This window comes from Protopterus annectens, chromosome 9.part0 (assembly GCF_019279795.1).
Source record: "Protopterus annectens isolate FY-2018-M chromosome 9.part0, PAN1.0, whole genome shotgun sequence".
Classification (NCBI taxonomy): domain Eukaryota; kingdom Metazoa; phylum Chordata; order Ceratodontiformes; family Protopteridae; genus Protopterus; species Protopterus annectens.
In genome coordinates, this window is record NC_056743.1 from 1,708,675,469 (window position 1) to 1,708,698,849 (window position 23,381).

At 44.8% G+C, this 23,381-nt stretch overlaps 1 protein-coding gene across 5 annotated transcripts in view; it reads left to right on the top strand.

Annotated features, from left to right (window-relative positions):
- Nucleotides 1-23,381, top strand: part of RAVER1 (ribonucleoprotein, PTB binding 1) — a 2,969,353-nt gene that overhangs the window by 604,591 nt on the left and 2,341,381 nt on the right. The window lies entirely within an intron of this gene.

Here is a 23,381-nt window from a genome sequence, read left to right on the forward strand (position 1 = left end):
TTCCATTAAGCTAGTCGTCAGTCCGCCAGTACTTAGTGAGGTGCTTTCGCAGCCCCTGATACCTGCTTCTACAGATCTGCAGGCCTCTACTGAGACCCATTCGGAGTCCGGTATGCCGCAAGATGCTTCTCCGACTATGGAACCTGTGGATGTCTCTACCTTGGATGGGTCCAGAGTCGTTGTGCAGACACCGGCTTCTGAGGGTGTATTCAATCCTTCTGATTGTATTAAACCGACTACTTCGTTTTTGACTAAAACTACCGAATTTCTCAGGCCCAGAGTTCGCACTACACCTAGGAAACCGACGACCAACTCCCATTCTCAAGCTCCCATGCCTCAGAAACAAATGCTTAGAGTGGCTGAATACCTTACTACTGGAAGCCAGCCTCCCCCCGCTAAAAGACAAGGAATTGATTTTCCTTTTGATTCTACAGACCATGAGTCCAATGACTCTGATCCCTCACTTTACCAGGACATACCCTTATCCACCTATGAGGATTCAGATGCAGAGGATTGCATTCCCTCTGCCTCCCCTCAGGACGATTTTTCTTTTGGTGAAACCTTGCATACCCTTTCCGCTGGGAATGCCAGGACTACCCTCAGTCAGAAAAGAGACTCGGTAATTTTTAGACTTGCCTCAGCATAGGCCTCTAGCTAAACCCTTCTGTCTTGGATATTGTAGATGACGGTCTTCATGGAGTCAAATCTTACCCCTGATACTTTACCTCCAGCTCCTAGAAAGCCTGACAGGTACTACAGAGTATCTGACTCTCACAAATTTCACTTTAAAAATCCTACTGCGGATCCAGAAACCATTTCCCAGGGACCCAAAAGGGACTAAGACTACTATAGCCAAAAACCCTACCCCTTTGGACAGGGATTCTAGGGCTTTAGACTGATGGGGTAAGAAGGTATATTCCTCTGCAACTCTTCCCATCAGGGCTTTAAATTGCCAGATGTTCATCGTGTTACCCTGCTGCAGTCATCACACTTGGGTTATCCTGTCGTCAGGCGGTCCTGCAGTCGGCCGGAATTCCAAAGTCTTGGTCCGGCGTCTGTTGCTGTCGCCTCTTCCCTGACGTCAGTGCACCAGGGGTATATATAATGCAACCAATGCCATTTTCTTCAGTCTTTCTTGCCGCGCGGTGCCCAAAGCAGAAGCAGTTCGCAAGTGCCGGTCGGCTGACTCCTGAGATTTTCAAATTCGAATTTCAGACCGAAGTCCTCTATAAAGCTAAGTACCCCGTTGGGGAAACTTTTCTTGCCTCAGACCGATGTCAGGAAAAAGTTAACAATTGTATTTCTTGTGGGAAGCAAATACCTGATAAGGATTTTCATTCTTTTTGCATACCTTGCCTAGGCCCAGACCACGATGTCACTTCTTGTCAGTTTTGTGCTAGGTTTAATAAGCGTACTATTAAGATGCTTTGATTTTGCACGACATTACTTCGGTAGGAAATTTAACTACACCATGCCGTTGGAGCAACCTACTACCGGCGTGCACAAAAAATGCAGGGATAAGGACAGACAGCTCAGGCCTAAGCCAGATTCCGAGGCCTCGGCTGATCCGGTCTCCGGTCCTCAGTGAGGCTCCGACGCAGCCCCTGACTACCGCAGATCTGGAACCTGAGACCGCTACAGAAATTTTGATGGAATGTATCAGGCCGACGCAGCCTTTTACTTCAGGCCCTTCCGACGACTTTGCTTCTAAAGACGTTGGTGCTTCAGAAACGCCAAGGGTTTCGGAAGGCGTTTTCAGACTGACGACTCTTACCATTAAAACGTTTTCTAAGTCGAAGACTCCTTCTAAATCAAAAAGGACTGCACTTCAGTCTCCTGTTCAAGGCCCTATGCCTAAGAAACAGATCCTCAAAATGGCTGAAGATTTGATTTCTTTAATCAGGGGTTCACAGCCCCCTCCTGACAAAAGGCCTAGACAAGAGGAAGATTTTGCTTCCTCTGAGCAAATGTCCATTTCTTCAGACTCCTCTGAGGACCAAAACTATTCCTTCTCTCCTTATGAAGATTCTGATGCTGAGGACTCTATTCCCTCAGCTTCTCCTCTTGAAGACTACTCCTTTGGGGAAACTTTACACACTATGAGGGAACATTTTCACTGGGAAGGTCAGGACTACTCTGATTCAAAGAAAAGGCTCAGAGAGTTTCTTTTACTCCCCCAACACAGACCACTTGCCATCCCACCAGTTTTGGACATTGTGGATGATGTCTATTTAGAATCCAATTTCAACCCAGACTCTCTACCTCCTGCTCCGGCTAAGCCTGACATACTACAGAGTGCCTGATTCCCACAAATTTCTTTACATAAGCCCAGTAGCTGACTCAGAGACTATCTCCCAGGGTCCCAAGGGGGCTAAGGCTTCTATGGCTAAAAGCCCAGTACCTTCTGAGAGGGATTCCAGAGCACTAGACAGGTGGGGGAAAAAGGTTTACACCTCAGCCACACTAGCTATGAGGGCACTGAATTGTTAATTTCATATGCTTAAGTATCAGCAATTTCTAATCTCTCAGTTAAAACAAAGAATAACCTCTCTCCCTCAACAAACTGAATTGAAAGAAGTGCAGGATCTGCTGCATGCCACTAAGCAGGTGGGCAAACATACCTTACAATGTGGGTTTGATTCTTTGGAGGCCTCCTGCAGAGCAGCTGTCACTGGGTCTGATGTCCTTCATGGATGCATCTGCAGTCATAACAACTGGGTTGTCCTGTCGTCAGGCAGCCCTTCAGTCGGCCGGATTCCAAAGTCCGGGTCCGGCTTCGGCTGATGTCGCACTTCACCCGACGTCATCTCTGCTGGTCTTCGGGTATAAAGGCATCAGCCGACGCCATTTTCTCCAGTCTTTCTTGCCGCGTGGCCAAGCAGAAGCTGTTCGCAAGTGCCGGTCGGTCGGATCCAGAGATTACTACTACCGAATACTACTTCGAAGACTTCTAAAAGCTAAGTACCCCGTTGGGGACTCTTTCTTGCCTCAGCCGATGTCAGAAAAAGTCAATAACTGTTTAACTTGTGGGAAACAAATACCTCATAAAGATTTCCACTCTTACTGTTTGCCTTGTTTAGGCCCAGACCACGACGTAGCAGCCTGTTCGGCCTGTGCTTCATTCAACCGACGAACACTTAGGCGTCGGTCGGAGTTTGCTGAACAGTTTTTCGGTTCTGATTTTGCGTACATTATGCCGTCGGATCCTCCGACTTCCCAAATTGTTAAAAAACGCAAAGAAAAAGACTGACACTCGCGGTCCACGGTTTCGGCCGAAACCATGGTTAAGCAAACCGCGAGTGTCTCGGTTTCGGCCGAAACCAAGAAAACTGATCAAAGCACAGCTGAATCTATGACTACTTCTGAGGTTCCTGCTACATTACTTGAATCGACCTCAGATATTTTACCTACTACAGTGGTTCCTAGTGACTTATCAGACACCATCCCTTTGGATGTCTCTACCCCAGCACGTGGTGCTGCTAGGCCTCCTGCAGCCATGTCAATTAAGGCCTTTGCCAGGGCTAAAGCAGCCAAGTCTACTAAATCAGTGCCTGTTAAGCCCCCCTCAACCAGGCCCACTTCTAGTGCACAAATGCTTACTCTGGCAGAAGATTTAATAACCTTAATTAGGGGATCTCAATCTCACCCAGACAGGGCCTCGCAGCCCCCAGAGAAGAGACCTAGAGCAGAGCCCCCAGAGCCTGGGTCCTCTGATGATTCTGCGGATGACTCAGATATTACAGACCAGCCAGAGGCTCCTTTCTCCAATTATGAAGACTCAGATGCTGAAGAATCCATCCCAGCTGTTTCCCCACCAGAAGAATTCTCCTTTGGGGAAACCTTGCATGCCATGCAAGAACAATTCCAATGGCAGCAACAGGATTACTCAGATTCCAGAAAAAGACTTAGGACTTTCCTGCACCTTCCACAACATAGGCCCTTAGCTATACCTCCTGTCCTATCTGTTGTGGACGATGCTTTTAATGATGTCTTCACTGCACCAGATTCTTTACCTCCAGCCCCTGCCAAACCAGATAGATTTTACAGGGTACCAGACACCCGTCATCACCTATACAAGGCCCCACTTGCAGACCCGGAAACTATATCCCAGGGGCCTAAGGCAGTAGCCTCGACCACAGCAAAAAATCCTATTCCTTCTGAAAGGGAAGCCAGGTCTTTAGACAGATGGGGCAAAAAGGTTTACACCTCAGCTACTCTCTCAGCCAGAGCTTTAAACTGTCAGTTTCACATGATACAATACCAAGAGTTTATGCTTGATCAGTTAACTAAAAAGCTATCCTCTGATGACTCTATAGATAAGAAATATGTATTAGAGATGGTAAATAACATACAACAGGTTAGTAACCATTCACTGAAATGTGGCTATGATGCACTGGAGGCTTCATTTAGATCAGCCATGACTGGCACAGTGATTAGAAGACATGCATGGCTGAAGGAACAGGTCTTACCGGATCATGTTAAAGCTAAGTTATTAGATGCTCCTATGGATAAGGCCAGTTTGTTTGGTACGCCTGCCCAACAGGTAATGAAGAAAATGGAAGAAAAGGCAAAATCTGTCCAAACAGTAAAAGATTTCTTGCAGGTTCAGCCCCCAAGGTTTAGCAGGAACTGGCCTGCCAAAACTGGTCCTTTCCTGACTCCACAAGATCCCAAAGAGGCAGGAATAGACGTTCCAGAGGCAGAAATCAACCCAGAGGGGGTGCCTACAGAGGACGACAGTGGCAAGGTAATAACAGAGGCACAGACACAGCCACTACCACTACAACAGCACAACAACAGTGACTTGATTCTAACTCCGCCTACCAGGGAACAAATAGCAGCACCATTAGGCAGAAAATTAACCTTATTTTCAAAGAACTGGCACTATATCACAAAAGACAAGTGGATTTTGCAAACCATAGACCAAGGTTACCGGTTCCACTTCCACACCTTACCAGTCAAAAGAGGAATGCCAAACCTGCCTCCAAATCAAAAAACAGAAGCTCTACAACAGATAATGCAATTAACAAAGATGAGAGCTGTGGAAAGAGTTCCAAGAACAGAACAAGGCAAAGGATTTTACTCCAGACTATTCCTAGTTCCAAGAAAGGAAAAAAGTTGGAGACCTATTCTCGACCTGTCCACCTTAAATACACATATCATTGTCCCAAAATTCAAAATGCTGACTCTACAGCAACTTCTTCCCATGCTGGGCAAGGAGTGTTGGCTGGTAACTCTAGATCTCAAGGAGGCATACCTGCACGTCCCCATCCGACCAATTTGCAGAAGATACCTCAGATTTCTTGCAGGATCAGAGCACTATCAATTCTCAGCATTGCCCTTTGGCTTATCTACTGCCCAGAGTATTCACAAAATGCCTGGCATCAGTGATCGCCCACTGCAGACTACAGGGAATTCAAATTTATCCATACCTGGACGACTGTCTGCTACAAGGGGACAACCCAAGCAAGCTGACAACAGATTTACAAAGGGTCATTTACTTGCTACAAGCTCTGGGATACACAGTCAATTTACAAAAGTCAAGGCTGATACCATCCCAAACAAGGACATTCTTGGGCTGAATTGCACACAGTAAAACAAATGGCATTCCTAACTGCAGAAAAACAAAAAGAACTCCCTCTTTACTTCTTGGCACTAACAAGACGGAACAAGCTAACAGCAAGAAAAGTTCTGCAGGCCCTGGGCTTCATGGCATCGTGCATAATCTTAGTTTCACATGCCAGGCTACATATGAGAAAACTACAGTGGTACCTAAAGAATTTATGGTCCCAACACAGGCACAGCCTAGAAGCAGAAATTCCACTAATACCATGCCTAAAACAGGAGTTCCTATGGTGGGCTCAAGCATGCCAGTCAAACCCAGGCCTACCCTTTCACAACTATCAAGCAAGCCAAACCATCACAACAGACGCCTCAGACCTAGGATGGGGGGCTCACATGCTGGGCAAATGTGTACAAGGATTATGGACGCAGGACCAGCTTCACCTACACATCAACCTAAAAGAAATGCTGGCAGTAAAACTGGCAATCCAAAACTTCAGACCATTCCTCAAAGAAGGCCAATTGATGATAAGGACAGACAACACCACTGTCATGTGGTACATCAACAAACAGGGAGGCACTCATTCATACCCCTGTGCAGAATGACCTTGGACCTTTGGAACCTGGCACTCAGCTACAACATCCAGTTACAGGCAATATTCGTACCAGGAAAGGAGAATACTCTAGCAGACATGTTAAGCAGAACCACCTCGGATGCTCACGAATGGATGCTACACCCGGACATCTTCAAGACCATCTCAAAGAAATGGGGAATGCCACAGATAGATCTATTCGCTTCCCCTCTCAATCACCAGCTCAAAAAATTCTGCACAAGGACATTCCACCCACTTGCATGGAAAGTGGACTCGCTCTCCTTCAGCTGGAAAGGTCTGACAGCATATGCATTCCCACCTCTTCCCTTGCTACACAAGGTATTACTAAAAATCAAGGAGGAGCGTCCAACGATAATCCTGATAGCTCCAAACTGGCCAAGACAACACTGGTACCCATTGCTAAGGAGCATGTCTCGGGACAAGATGTGGTCAATACCCCTGAGGCCTTTGATGTTAACTCAGAACAACTACAACATCATGCATCCAAACCTAAAAACGTTGCAACTGACTGCATGGAACATTACATAGCAACAACTAATCCAGAACTTTCCCAAAGGGTGAAAGACATTATCCTTGAAGCCCGCAGACCTTCAACAAGAAGGAACTATGCAGGAAAATGGAAAAGATTTGTCATTTGGAGTGCTGAAAGAGGAAAGGATGTGTCAAATATAGATATGGCTAACATTCTGGAGTATTTGGCAGAACTTCTGCATACAGGCCTGTCCTACTCCTCCATCAAGATACATGCATCAGCTATTTCAGCAGAATACAGCTTTGATCCACCTGTCTTTTCACATCCTTTACTCAGGCAGTTCCTCAGAGGGATTAAGAATGTAAAACCCCTAGGAAACCACCATTGCCAGCTTGGGATTTGAACTTTGTGCTAGAAAAGCTGACACTGCACCTTTTGAGCCAGCAGCAACAGCAGAGCTACAGCATCTATCGTGGAAAACTGCTTTCCTACTGGCAATAACCTCAGCAAGGAGGGTGTCTGAACTTCAGGCCCTAATGGCAGTACAGCCCTTCCTAATCTTCCACCAAGATAGAGTGTCCATGAGGACTAATCCTACATTTATGCCTAAGGTGGTATCCAGAGTGTCTTTAAACCAGGCAATCCACCTACCTACCTTCTTCCCAACCCACAAAACAGAGGGAAAGAATGCTGCATACCTTGGATGTACATAGACAGTTACGCTACTACCTGGACAGAACAAAGTCACAGCAAAACTGACCAGCTTTTTGTAGCCTATGCAACAGGAAGAGAAGGAAAAGCTATTTCCAAACAGACAATCTCCAAATGGATAGGAAATTGCATACGATTCTGTTACTCCTTCCATGGAAAACCAATTCCACAGAACATAAGGCCTCATTCTACAAGGGCAACAGCCACTACCACAGCCTTCTTACGAGGAGTGGCAACCAAGGACATTATTGAGGCGGCTACTTGGACCTCCGTGCATACATTTGCCAAGCATTATAATTTACCTTTGTACTCCAGATCCCGAGCAGGGTTTGCCACTGCTGTACTGCAAGGGATCCTAACCACACCATAATCTATTTTTCCCTCCCCCCTTAGTTGGCTATGGTATTCTACCCAGTTGTTATGACTGCAGATGCATCCATGAAGGACATAGTACAGTTTTGTACCTACCATAAATGTAGATGTCCGAACTGGATAGCATCTGCAGTCAGGATTACCCTCCCTCCTTCCCCTCTGTGGTACTCCTAGGGTATTTACCCTCCTAATAGCTAGCTGGTGGGGGGAGTCTCTTATGGTGTATTTGTTTGTATATATGTGCATACATGCTTATTTTCTGAGTTTGCCTTCTATCCTTTTGCAAACATTGGCATTTATCCAAAATTTAGCCTCCCAGGGAGGGCAACTGGCATCTGGGGCAAGAAACACTGAAGAAAATGGCGTTGGCTGATGCCTTTATACCCGAAGACCAGCAGAGATGACGTTGGGTGAAGTGCGACATCAGCCGAAGCCGGACCCGGACTTTGGAATCCGGCCGACTGAAGGGCTGCCTGACGACAGGACAACCCAGTTGTTATGACTGCAGATGCTATCCAGTTCGGACATCTACATTTATGGTAGGTACAAAACTGTACTTTATACGTAGGCTTGCTTGGTTAAAGGAACAAACTCTGCCTGATCATGTTAAAGCAAAACTACTAGATGCTCCCTTACAACAGGATGTTCTTTTTGGAGTTAAAGCAGAAGAAGTTTTAAAGAAAATGGAAGATCAGGCAAAATCTATGCAGACAGTCAAAGATTTCTTACAAGTACAACCCCCTCGCTTCAACAGAAACTGGCCAACAAAAAATTGGTCCTTTCCAGCCACTGACAGACCACAGAGGGGTAAATAGACGTCCAAGGGGCAGAGGACAACCAAAGCCCAGTATAAACCTCGCCAATGGGGCACTACAACACAGAAGGGAGGAGAAGACAGGTCTCAATCCACCAGAAGGCAAACTCAATGACTTGCACCTCATCTGGCCAAGCAATACTCTTTTGGCAGCCCCCTTGGGCGGAAAACTCGCACTTTTTGCAGACAACTGGCGCATTGTCACAAAGGACAAATGGGTCCTAGACATAATTTCACGTGGATACAGATTCCACTTTCACACCTTGCCAATGAAAAGAGGAATGCCAAACCTGCCACAAAATCAATGGGCAGAGGCACAAAAACAAATTACAGCTCTCATGGACATGAGAGACATTCAGCTGGTACCTACTCGAGAGCAAGGGCAAGGATTTTACTCAAGACTCTTTCTAGTGCCCAGAAAGGACAATGCCTGGAGACAAATACTGGACCTTTCAATTCTAAACACTTACAAGTACCCAAATTCAAGATGCTAACACTAGAGCAGCTACTTCCCATGTTGGGCAAGGAAGCATGGCTAGTAACGTTGGACCTCAAGGAGGCATACCTGCATGTCCCTATCAGACAATGTTGCAGAAGATACCTCCATTTCATTGCAGGTTCAACCCATTACCAATTCTCTGCACTGCCCTTTGGCTTATCTACTGCGCCCAAAGTTTTCACAAAATGCCTGGCACCAGTAATTGCATACTGCAGACAGAGGAATTCAAATATATCCATACCTAGACGACTGCCTCATCCAAGCAGAAAGCAAAGACATTCTCTTACATCATCTGGCCTTTGTAAAGCATCTACTAAACTGCCTGGGGTACACAGTAAACGAAAAGATGTCAAAACTAGTACCCTCACAAAAAATGACATTCCTGGGTGCTAGCTTGAATACAATGGCCCAGAAGGCTCATCTTACGCCAGACAAGCAACTACAACTAACTCAGTATTTCAAGACATTGGCAACAAAGACCCAATTAACTGCAAGAAAAATTCTGCAGGCTTTGGGCTTCATGGCATCTTGCATTCTAATAATACTACCGTTTGCAAAGTTCCATATGAGGAAATTACAGTGGTACCTAAAAAGCGTATGGTCTCAACACAGCCACAGCTTGGACACAATGATATCTCTCATTCCCTGCCTACAACAGGAATTTCTATGGTGATCACAGGCATGTCACCTCAGCAAGGGTCAGCCTTTCACCTTGCCCCCAGCCAGGCAAACTATCATAACAGATGCTTCAGACTACGCCTGGGGGGCACACATGGCAGGGCAATGCATTCAAGGCCTATGGACTGCAGATCAAATTAATCTGCACATAAATCAAAAAGAGATGCTACCTGTACAGAAAGCTGTGACAGCCTTCAAGGATCTATTACATCCAGGACAACTTGCAATAAAGACAGACAACACCACAGTCATGTGGTACATAAACAAACAAGGGGGTACACATTCCTACCCTCTATGCAGGCAAGCAATGATCTTATGGAACACAGCTCTGGCCTACCAAGTCCAGTTACAAGCTCAGTTCCTGCCAGGACAGAAGAACATATTGGCAGTCGACCTCAGCAGAAACATCAGAGATCCCCACGAGTGGAAACTAGACCCACAGATATTTGCAATGATAACTCAAAAATGGGGTCTTCCAAACAGAGACCTGTTTGCCAGTCCTCAAAACTACCAACTGACAAAATTTTGTATAAGGACATTTCACCATCAAGCTTGGAAAGTGGACTCTTTCTCTTTCATTTGGAAAAACCTGACAGCATATGCCTTCCCTCCACTACCTCTCCTCACAAAAGTTCTTTTGAAGGTCAAAAAGGAGAGACTACGACTGATTCTCATAGCCCCAGACTGGCCACGCCAGCACTGGTACCCGCTATTGAAAAATATGGCCCACAGCCCACCATGGATATTGTCACAAATACCCCATTTGCTCACACAACAAAACAAACAGATTCTTCACAGCCAGCTCAAAATGTTAAATCTGGCTGCATGGCAAATCAACTAAACATACAACCAGCTCCTCTTTCCCAAGCAGTTCTGGATGTTGTTCTGGAAGCCAGGAGGCCAAGCACCAGGAAGGTTTATTCGGACAAATGGAAAAGGTCTTGTGCCTGGAACCAAGCTAAAGGCCAAGACACAATTCAGCCTCTCATGCCTCGCATTCTACAGTATTTAGCTGAGATGTTGCACAAAGGACTTTCCTTTTCCTCAATTAAAATCCATGCTTCAGCTATTTCAGCTCACTACAACACGGATCCACCTTTATTTTCACATCCTCTTCTAAGGCATTTCCTCAGAGGGGCAAAAAACATTAGACCACCCAGGAGAGCTCCTACACCAACATGGGACCTCAACTTTGTTCTGGAAAAACTAACGCTACCTCCCTTTGACACAGCTTTCTCTGCAGATCTTCAATTCCTATCATGGAAGACTGCCCTGCTCCTAGCAATAACTTCAGCTAGGAGAGTCTTAGAACTACAGGCACTAATGGCAGTGGAACCTTTCCTCATCTTTCATAAAGACAGAGTTTCTTTAAGAACTCATCCTTCCTTTATGCCTAAGGTGGTGTCCAGTGTAGCTTTAAATCAAACCATCCACTTACCCACCTTCTTCCCAAATCCACAGAACAAAGGTGAGAGACTCCTGCATTCCTTGGACATTCACAGGCAGCTTCGTTACTACTTGGACAAAACTAAGGGTTTCAGAAAAACTGACCAGCTCTTTGTATCCTATGCTACAGCTTCTCAAGGGAAGGTTATATCTAAGCAAACCATTTCTAAATGGATAGGTCATTGTATACGGTTCTGCTATACCCATGATGGGAAACCAGTCTCTGGTACCATTAGATCCCACTCTACCAGGGCAACAGTTACCTCTACAGCCTTTCTCAGGGGGGTTCCACCCAAGGAAATTTTAGAAGCTGCAACTTGGAGTTCAGTACACACCTTTACTAAACACTATCACCTACCTCTTTACTCTAAGTCCAGGGCAGGCTTCGCCACTGCAGTTCTGCAGGGCCTGATAGCCTCCACTAACCCTCTGATACCCCCCCCTACCTTAGCTTTGGGATTCAACCAAGTGTGATGACTGCAGCAGGGTAACACGATGAACATAGTACAGTTTTGTACCTACCATAAATGTAGATGTTCGAGTGTTCACCCTGCTGCAGTCCAGGTTACCCTCCCTCCATCCGCTTTGATCTACTGGCAAAATCTCTTCTATGCCTTACTGATGTATTTGCTTATAGCTGAAGGGATTTTGTGTTTGTGCAGTGTTCACTCCATTTGGTACTAATTCTGACCACCTTTTTGGGGGCACCTGACATCTGGGGCAAGAAAAACTGAAGAAAATGGCATCGGTTGCATTATATTTACCCCTGGCGCACTGACGTCAGGGAAGAGGCGACAGCAACCGACGCCAGACCAAGACTTTGGAATTCCGGCCGACTGCGGGACCGCCTGACGACAGGATAACCCAAGTGTGATGACTGCAGCAGGGTGAACACTCGAACATCTACATTTATGGTAGGTACAAGACTGTACTTTTCACATGTTGAAGTACCAGCAGCATATTATGGAACTAATTAAACAAAAAATGTTGTTGATTCCTGATTGTGCAGAAAATAAAGATTTACAAGAGTTGATGCATTCTGCAAACCAAGTTGGTAAACATACTTTGCTGTGTGGTTTTGATGCCTTAGAAGCACCTTGCAGGACTGCTGTCACTGGGTCTGTTCTGAGAAGGCATGCTTGGCTGAAGGAACAAATCTTGCCAGACCATGTCAAAGCAAAATTACTAGATGCTCCATTAAATCAAGAATGTTTGGCACAAAAGCAGTTGTTCTTAAAAAGATGGAAGAAAAAGCTAAATCTATGCAAACTGTTAAGGATTTGTTATAGGTACAGCCACCTAGATTCAGTAGGCACTGGCCTTCGAAAAATGTGTCCTTTCCATTCCCTCCCAGGCCTTCTCAGTCCAAACCCAGGGACAACAGACCACAATTACTACAGTCTCAGGGTATGCACAGATCTAAACAATGGAGTGCTCCCACCTCAAAAACAGGAAGTGGTAAGCCACCCTCTTATGGAAAAAGTTCACAATGACTTCTGCTTTCTTCCCAGCCGTTCACAATGACTTCTGCTTTCTTCCTAGCCATGTCCAAGTACTTGCACCTCTAGGAGGAAAACTAGCTCTGCATGCAACAAAACTGATAATACATTACCCAGGACCATTGGGTCTTAAACATTGTGTCCCAGGGATACAGATTCTACTTCTATTCACTGCCAACCCCAAGCGGATTGCCAGACCTTCCCCCAAACCAGTGGGCAGAGGCCCAAAAGCAAGTACTTTCTCTTCTCAGTATTAGGGCTATTCAACCTGTTCCAACAGAGCAAAGGGGACAGGGTTTCTACTCCAGACTATTTCTGGCGCCCAGAAAAGAAAACTCCTGGAGCTGTATCCTGGATCTGTCAATTCTCAACACCTTCATGGTGGTACCAAAGTTCAAAATGCGTAACAGCTGCTGCCTATGCTAGCAAGGACTCCTGACTGGTCACCCTAGACTTTAAAAGAAGCTAATCTGCACATCATCATAAGGGAATCTTGCAGGCAATATCTACGTTTCAGGGCAGGCTCTATGCACTATCAGTTCTCTGCACTTCCCTTTGGCTTAGCTACTGTGCCCAGGGTATTCACAAAGTGCCTGGCTCCAGCCATTGCATACTGCAGGCAGAGAAACATTCAAATTTACCCATACATGGATGATTGCCTGATTCAGGCAGACAGTCAGGAATTGCTGTCAGCACCTGACATTTTTTTATTATACCTTGCTATTAGGTGTGCCCCACTTTTAGTACTGATTAATTGTTGAGAAATGATGGTCATGGTTACTGACGTTATCCTGCCCTTTTGTGGACATTGATAGATTTTGTTACAGTATAGCCAATTCTTAGTTTTTATCATACAGTCGTATTTATTTATTGAAAAATATTTGTTGTAGTTACTGATGTGAAAGTGATGCTTGTGAAAGATTTATCCAATCTCTTTGAGGAAAAGTTTGTTTTTGTTCATTTGAGCATTTTTTTGTTTCAGTATCAGTTGCAGCCGTATGTTTAGCTGGCTCGTGAACTTCATGTCATCAGTTCATGCTGTTTTGGTTCTGTGCCATTGTTGACCTTGATTCCGAGTCGAAAGTCTAGGTCTTTGGCCCAGGTTGTGGAGTGAATACCAGCTTCAGAAGAGGTTGAATTTCTAGCAGGGTGATGAGTCAAGTTCTTGGCTGTCTCTCTTCTTTCCACCTCAGACTGTAGAGTCAAGATTGATCTTGGCTTTCACTGTTTTCTTGATTTTCAGTCTTTTACTTCCCTGACCTTTCTTGGCACTACCCTCAGTATTGTGGATTTGGTGTCTGTGATGTCAGCATTGGTATTGACTTTTTATAGTCATTTTTATCTGCACTTACCTTGATCTGCAAGGTTTGGGTTGGTAATATCAACAACAATTTGTGTGTTTTGGTCTTTTTTTGGCCCCAGCCTTGACACTTCTGTCTTTGACGTTTGCTGATGATAATGTCACCACTGATATTAGCTTAGCTGGGTTCTTTTTGGTCACCAGTGTCCATTTTGGTGCTCAGTGCAGATTGTTTTGACACAGACATTAGTTATTTTAGTTTGATGAAAACCTAAAGCTTACCTAAATGGATATTGTACTTTTCAAAACCTAGGTTAGCAATAGTAATCTCGACAGCAAGTTTTACTGAGCTTCCTAATAAGGTTAACCTTTTGCAAGCCCACCATATTTTTTTTACAGATTCTCATAGATTTACCTGCTTGAGAGAACTCTGGCAGTATTGTCCTTTTTACAACTCCTTTTACCTGTTTTATTCTTTTTGTACTTCTTTTCTGCAAAATCAGTAGCTTGACCTACTCCTTGTCCGATAGGAAAGACAGTACAGCTTTTAAACCATGATATTTTTTTAGACATTCCAGAGTATCTTCTTGTCCTGAATGAAGGTGGAACTTGCTTTTTTAATAATGCTCTCAATTAGTTTGCTCATGGATACTTTTAAAATGGGGCATATGCACAGATTCTAGATCACTGGAAATTCAGTACTAAGAAGTAACTAAGGATGTTCTTTGTGTTTCACTGTTGCAGTCATCACATTTGGGTTATCTGCCTTCAGTAGCCCTCAGTCGGCCTGAGTATCAAAGTCCTGGGTTCTGCATTGGTTGCTGTCTCATTTTCCATGACGTCAGGTAGTCAGGGGTATAAAGCATGCAGCCGATGCCATTACATCAGTCTTTCTTACCATGCGGTGCCCGAAGCAGAAGCAGTTCGCAAGTGCCGGTCAGCCGACTCCCGAAATTTTTGTTTTCGAGTTTCGGAACTGAAGTCTTCAACTAAGCTAAGTACCCCATTGGGAAACCTTTTTCTTGCTCTAATCTGATGTCAGTAAAAGTTAATAATTGTATTTCTTTTGGAAAGCAAATACCTCATAAAGATTTTCATTTGTACTACATTCCTTGCTTAGGCCCTGACCATGACGTACCTCGCTGTCAGCTTTGTGCCTTATTTAAGCAACGAACTATTCGTCGTCTGTGTATTTATGCTTCTAAATATTTTGGTACTTGGGTCGGTTATCCAGATATGGCTTCGGTAAGCCACCCGACTACCGATATTCCAAAAAAATACAAAGATAAAGGCAGAGACAGACCGCATAGGTCTAAAGCTGCCGACGATGCTTCTCCTAAGCTAGTCGCCAGTTCGCCAATACTCAGTGAGGTGCTTTCACAGCCTCTGATGCACGCTACTTCAGATTCGCAGACCTCTACTGAGACCTATTCGGAGTCCGGTATGCTGTGAGATGCTTCAACTGTGGAACCTGCGGATGTCTCTACCTTGGATGGGTCCAGAGCCGCTGTGCAGTCACCGGCTTCTGAGGGTGTATTCAGGCCTACTGACTTGCATATTAAACCAACACCATCTTCTTTGTCAAGGCCTAAAACTGTATCCATGCCTAGAAAGCTGACTCCCAGACTGCATGGTCATGCCTAAAAAACAAATGATAAGAATGGCTGAAGACCTTATTACTCTAATCAGGGGAAGCCACCCCCCCCCCCTCTAAGAGACCTAGGACTGAGTTTCCTTATGATTCTTCTGACCAGGACTCTGAAATTTCTGTTTCCTCTGATGACCAGGATGTACCCTTCTCTACCTATGATGATTCTGATGCAGATGACTCTATTCCCACTGCTTCACCTCCAGAGGATTTCTCTTTTGGTGAAACCTTGCATACTCTTAGGGAGCATTTTCGCTGGGAAAGCCAGGATTACTCTGATTGTAAAAAGAGGCTTCGATATTTCTTACTCCTGCCCCAACACAGGCCTTTAGCTATCCCCCCTGTACTGGACATTGGTGATGATGCCTTCTCGGAACCTAGCTTGACCCCTCCTGTTCCCAGAAAATCTGATAGATATTACAGGGTTTCTGACTCTCACAATTTACTCTTTAAAAATCCTACTGCGGATCCTGAGACCATTTCACAGGGAACCAAGGGCATTAAGGCTACTACTGCCAAAAATCTTACCCCCTCTGATAGAGATTCCAAGGCGCTGGATAGGTGGGGTAAGAAGGTATACACTTCTGCAACCTTGGCCATTAGGGCCTTAAACTGCCGGTTTCATATGGTGTCAGCAGCATATTATTGGATTGCTTAAACAGAAAATGATGTTGATTCCTGACTGGTGAAAATAAAGATTTACAGGATTTAATGCATTCTGCTGAACAAGTTGGGAAACATATTTTGTAATGTGGTTTTGATACACTAGAGGCATCTTGCCAGGGCTGCTGTCACTGGGTCTGTACTTAGAAGGCATGCTTGGCTTAAGGAGCAATCTTTGCCAGATCATGTTAAAGATAAATTGCTGGATGCTCCCTTAAACCATGATTGCCTGTTTGGCAACAAAGCAGTAGTAGTACTTAAAAAGATGGAGGAAAAAACTAAATCTATGCAAACTGTTAAAGATTTCCTGCAAGTACAGCCTCCCAGATTTAGTAGGCATTGACTCTCTAAAAATCAGTCCTTACCTGCCTCTTCCAGGCCTTCTCAGTCCAAACCCAGAACCAGCAGAACACAGAGGCTTCAGTCGCAAGGTACTCACAGGACTAAGCAGTGGGGAGCTCCCACTTCCAAAGCAGGGAGTAGTAAGACTCCCCCTGTGGTAAACTATCTCAATGATTTAACTTTAAGTCTTCCAAGCCCTGCACAACTGACTGTTCCTTTAGGGGGAAAGATTGTCCTGCAGGCAAAAAATTGGGAACTCATTACCCAGGACAAATGGGTTTTCAATATAGTTTCCCAAGAATACAGATTCCACTTCTACTCCTTACCAATCCCAAAAGGTTGGCCAGATCTACCCCCAAATCAGTGGGCAGAGGCTCAAAAGCAAGTTCTGTCTCTGAAGCATCAGGGCTATTCAACCTGTTCCAGAAGAGGAAAAGGGGACAAGGTTTCTAAAGACATTTCCTGGTGCCCAGAAAAGACAACTCGTGGCATCCTATCCTGGACCTCTCTATCCTAAAGACATTTTTGGTGATCCCAAAATTTAAGATGCTAACTCTTCACCAGCTGCTTCTTGTGCTAGGCAAAGATGCCTGGTTGGCAACGCTGGTTTTAAAGGAAGCCTACCTGCACATCCCAATAAGGGAATCTTGCAGAAGATGCATATTCTTCAAAGCAGGCTACGTGCACTATCAGTTCTGTGCACTGCCCTTTGGCTTATCTACTGCTCCCAGGGTATTCACAAAGTACCTAGCTCCAGTCATTGCATTTTGCAGGCAAAGAAATATCCAAATGTATTCATACCTGGACGATTGTCTAATTCAGGCAGAAAGCCAGGGCATACTATTGAATCATCTGGCGTTTGTACAGAAATTGCTAACTTCTCTGGGATACACCATAAACGAAAAGAAATCACATCTGGTACCCTGCCAACAAATTGAATTCCTGGGAGTAAGCTTGAACACAACTTCCCAGATGGCTTTCCTCACGCCAGAGAAACAAGTTCATTTGACAGCCTACTTCAAACTACGGGCCACAAAGACCCAGCTATCTGCAAGGAAAATACTGCAAGCCCTGGGGTTCATGGCCTCCTGTATTCTCCTAATCCCATATGCAAGACTGCATATGAGGAAACTACAATGGTATCTAAAAAGCCTATGGTTTCAACATTTTCAGGATCTAGAAGGAATGATTCTTATCATACCTTGTCTACAGATTGAGTTCCTTTGGTGGGCAGAGGCCTGCCACCAAAACAAGAGACTGCCATTCACTCTACCCCCTGCCGCCCAAACCCCTAACAACAGACGCATCAGACTATGCATGGAGGGGCTCACTTGGCAGGGAAGTGCATTCAGGGCAAATGGAACCCAAGTCAAATACACCTGCATATCAATCAAAAATAAATGTTACCTGTACAGAATACTCTGATAGCCTTCAAGGACCACATTCTTCCAGGATAATTATTGGTAAAGATGGACAACACCGGTGTTATGTTGTACATAAACAAGCAGGGAGGAACCCACTCATACCCTCTCTGCAGACAGGCATGGCTCTGTGGAACACAGTCTCGAGCTACCAAGTGCACCTACAGGCTCAATTCCTGCCAGGAAAGCTAAATACACTGGCAGATGATCTAAGCAGAAATCTCATTGACCCACACAAGTGGAAACTGGAACCAAAGAAATTCAACATGTTGAGAAACAAATGGGGAGCCCAGATATAGACCTGCTTGCCTACCCCCAGAACTACCAGTTGGAAAAATTCTGAACACGGACTTCCCACAAATAAGCTTGGAAAGTGTATGCCCTGTCGTTCACCTGGAAAGTTTATTCCTTTTCCCCTCTGCCTCTCTTCTCTAAGGTACTATTAAAGATCAAACAGGACAAACCAAGAACGATACTGATTGCACCAGACAGGCCACACCAACACTGGTACCCCCCTTTTGCGCAGTGTGTCACTGCTAGGACCATGGCACCTGCCTCAAACCCCTGCCCTGCTGTCCCAGCAAGAGGACCAGATTCTGCACCCACAGCTTCAAACCCTGAACCTGGCAGCCTAGCTAATTACCTAATCTCTCCATTACCGTCCCTCAGTAAGCAAGTGTTGGATGTAATTCTGGAGACAAGGAAGCCCAGTACTAGAAAATCCTATGCTGAAAAAGCAGAAAGATTCTTTTCCTGGAACCAAATTCAGGGGATGGCCACATCAGCCCCCAGTTTACCTCAGATTCTTTAATACTTAACTGAGATGCTTCACAAGTGCCCTTCCTTTTCCTCCATCAAAATTCATGCCTCAACCATTTCAGCTCATTACAACACAGAACCACCCCTCTTCTCTCATCCACTGCTGAATCAGTTCCTCAGAGTGGCCAAAAACCTAAGACCACCTAGGAGAGCCCCTATTCCAGCCTGGGACCTTAACTTTGTATTGGAAAAACTCACTCTACCTCCTTTTGAGCAAGCTGCAAATGCAGAGTTTAAATTCCTTTTTTGGAAAACAGCCTTCCTTTTAGCCATCACTTCAGCAAGAAGGGTGTCTGAATTACAGGCCCTCATGGCAGTGGAGCCTTTCATAATTTTTCATGTGGATAGGGTGTCCCTCAGGACCAGTACCTTCTTCATGCCCAAGGTGGTATCCAGTGTGGCCCTTTATCAGTCCATTCATTTGCCAACCTTCTTTTCTAATTCACAGAACAAAGTGGAACGAATACTGCACTCCTTAGATGTGCGCAGACAACTTGGATTTTGTTTGGACAGGACTAAACCTCTCAGGAAATCTAAACAGCTGCTGGTTGCATTTGCTGCAGGGGCAGAGGAGAAGGCCATTTCAAAGCAAACCATTTCTAAATGGATAGGTCATTGCATTCATTTCTACTATAAGCATCATGAAAAACCTACCCAACAGGGGGATAAGACCACATTCATCCAGGACTGCATCTACCTCTACAGCCTTTCTCAGAAGTGTCCCTACCAGGGACATCCTAGAAGCTGCTACCTGGAGTTCTGTGCATACCTTCACCAAGCATTACCATTTGCCAATTTTCTCTACATCCAGAACTGGCTTTGCCACTGCAGTCTTGCAGGGCCTTTTAGCTGGTCCTAATGCTATCTAATTTCCTCCTCCCATCCTTAGCTTTGGGAATCTACCCAAATGTGATGACTGCAGCAGTGAAACACGAAGAACATAGTACAGTTGTGTACACTTACCGTAAATGTAGATGTTCAAGTGTATTCACTGTTGCAGTCCTAGTTACCCTCTCTCCAGCCCCCTGACTTTTATTGGCTATACCTCTATTCTTGCTTACTATGCTTAAAGCTTTTTGGTGTATTTGCTTTTTTATTGGCAGTGTAGCCTTGTATGTACTCTGAGGATGCCCCTAATGAGACAGGGTGAAAGCGCTTAGTACCAAGTTACATATTTTGGACGTTATTTATTTCGGACAGTGTATTTCTTTTTTATTTTTATCTTATGTCAATAAATCTGTTTAAACCAGTATCCACGGTTTGCTGAGTGGCTTTTTAGTAACCTTGTATGTATAATTGCATCCCATTATGGGGGCACCTGACATCTGGTGCAAGAAAAACTGATGTAATCGCATCAGCTGCATGCTTTATACCCCTGACTACCCAACGTCTTGGAAGATGAGACACCGACGCAGGACCCAAGACTTTGATAATCAGGCCGACTGAGGGCTACTGCAAGCAGATAACCCAAATGTGATGACTGCAACAGTGAATACACTCGAACATCTACATTTATGGTAAGTGTACACAACTGTACTTTTCAGCAAATTCTGGAGCCTTCCCTTTGGCGCGCGCGCACACACACACGTATATGTTTCAGTGTGTGTGTTTGTGTGTATGCATGTACATGTACACTTAACATTTGACATGTAAAAATTGACAGTTCTGAATTTAGCAGGTCATTGTGCATGCTCCAAGCATAACCTCGGAGCATGTAAGATTAGAAACTGTTTATTGCTTGGGTTGGGTGCAAACCACTCAGCACTCCTACACACACTGCCAATTGCATAAAGCAGGAGTGGTCAAACTTTCTGGCCCAGGGGCAACTTTCCATACAATTCAGAGGCCGCTTTCCATACTTGGCAAGGTTTGTGGGGCCACATTACCATATTGAACTTGCATCTGTCCATTTAAAACCGTTTATTATAGGACATACCAAGGGCCAGTTAAAAATGACTTGGTGGGCTGGATTCCCTGTTGGGGAACCTTTTTCTTGCTCCTTACCGATGTCAGTAAAAGTTAATAATTGCATTACTTGTGGAAAGCAAATACCTCGTAAAGATTTTAATTTGTACTGTATTCCTTGCCTAAGCCCTGACCACAAAGTACCGTGCTGTCGGTTTTGTGCTTTATTTAATCAGCGCACTATCCGTCGTCTGTATATTTTCACCTCAAAATATTTCGGTTCTCTGTTTAATTATCCAGAAATGTCATCGGTTAGCCATCTGACTACCGGGATTCTGAAAAAATGCAAGGACAAAGACAGAGACAGGCCGCCAAGGTCCAAAACTGCCAATGACACTTCTCCTAAGCCAGTCGCCAGTTCGCCGGTACTCAGTGAGGTGATTTCGCAGCCACTGATGCCAACTACTTCTGATTCACAGGCCTCTACTGAGACCCATTCAGAGTTCGGTATGCCGCGAGATGCTTCAACTATGGAACCTGCTGGTGTCTCTACCTTGGATGGGTCTGGAGCTGCTGTGCAGGCACTGGCTTTTGAGGGTGTAATCAGGCCTGCGGACTTGCATAATAAAACCATTGCCTCCTTCTTCTTTTAGGCCTAAATCGCGAGCCATGCCTAAAAAAACAATGCCCAGGCCACATGCTCAGGCCTCTATGCCTAAAAAACAAATTATAAGAATGGCTGAAGATCTTTATAACTCTAATCAGGGGAAGCCAGCCTCCCCCTTCTAAGAGACCTAGGACTGAAGTTGTTTATGAATCTTCTTACCAGGATTCTAATTTTTATGATGATCTGAATTTACCGTTATCTATTTATGAGGATTCTGATGCAGAGGATTGTATTCCCTCTGCTTCCCCTCTAGAGGATTTTTCTTTTGGTGAAACCTTACATACTCTAAGGGAGCATTTCCAATGGGAAAGCCAGGATTTTTCTGATTCAAAAAAGAGGCTTAGGAAATTCTTACTCCTGCCTCAGCATAGGCCTTTAGCTATTCCTCCAATACTGGACATTGCTGATGATGCTATTTTGGAATCTTCTTTGGCCCCTATTTAGGAATCTAGTTTGGCCCCTGATTCCTTGCCTCCTGCTCCCAGAAAACCTGGCAGATATTACAGGGTTGCTGATTCCCACAAGTTCCTTTTTAAAAATCCTATTGCGGATCCAGAGACTATTTCACAGAGACCCAAGGGCATTAAGGGTTGTACTGCTAAAAGTCCTACCCCTTCATATAGAGATTCCAGGGCGCTGGATAGATGGGGTAAGAAGGTTTACACTAATGCAACCTTGGCCATTAGGGCTTTAAACTGCCAGTTTCATATGTTAGAGTATCAACAACATGTTATTGGATTGCTTAAACAGAAAATGATGTTGATTCCTGACTCTGGAAAATAAAGAATTACAGGATTTAATGCATTCTGCTGAACAAGTTGGAAAACATACTTTGCAATGTGGATTTCATTCCTTAGAGGCCTCTTGCAGGGCTGCTGTGACTGGTTCTGTGCTCAGAAGGCATGCTTGGCTTAAGGAGCAATTTTTGCCTGATCATGTTAAAGCTAAATTGTTAGATGCTCCCTTAAATCAGGACCGCCTGTTTGGCAGCAAGGCTGAGGAAGTTCTTAAAAAGATGGAGGAAAAAGTTAAATCTATGCAAACTGTTAAAGATTTCCTGGAAGTACAGCCTCCCAGATTTAGTAGGCATTGGCCCTCTAAGAATTGGTCCTTTCCTGCCTCTTCCAGGCCTTCAGTCCAAACCCAGAACCAGCAGAACACCCAGGCTTTAATCCCAAGGTATTCGCAGGACTAAGCAGTGGGGGGCTCCCACTTACAAAGCAGGGAGTAATAAGACTCCCCCTTATGGTAAACTGTCTCATGATTTTACTTTAAACCTTCCAAGCCTTGCAGAACAGACTGTTCCTTTTGGGGGGATAGATTGCCCTGCAGGCAAAAAATTGGGAGTTCATTACCCAGGACAAATGGGTTTTTAAATATAGTTTCCCAAGGATACAGATTCCACTTCCATTCCTTACCAACCCCAAAAGGTTGGCCAGATCTACCCCCAAATCAGTGGGCAGAGGCTCAAAAGCAAGTTCTCTCTCTTTTAAGCATCAGGGCTATTCAACCTTTCCCAGAAGAAGAATGGGGGCAAGGTTTCTTCTCAAGACTTTTTCTGGTACGCAGAAAAGACAATTCCTGGCATTGTGCCCTGGATCTGTCTATCCTAAACACATTTTTGGTGATCCCAAAATTCAAGATGCTAACTCTTCATCAGCTGCTTCCTATGCTAGGCAAAGATGCCTGGTTGGCAGCACTGGATTTAAAGGAAGCCTACCTGCAAATCCCAACAAAGGGAATCTTGCAGAAGATTCCTATGCTTTAAAGTAGGCTACATGCACTATCCGTTCTCTGCACTGCCCTTTGGCTTATCTGTTCTGCCCAGGGTATTCACAAAGTGCCTAGCTCCAGTCATTGCATTTTGCAGGCAAAGAAATATTCAAATATACCCATACCTGGATGATTGTCTAATTCAGGCAGAAAGCCAGGACATACTATTAAATCAT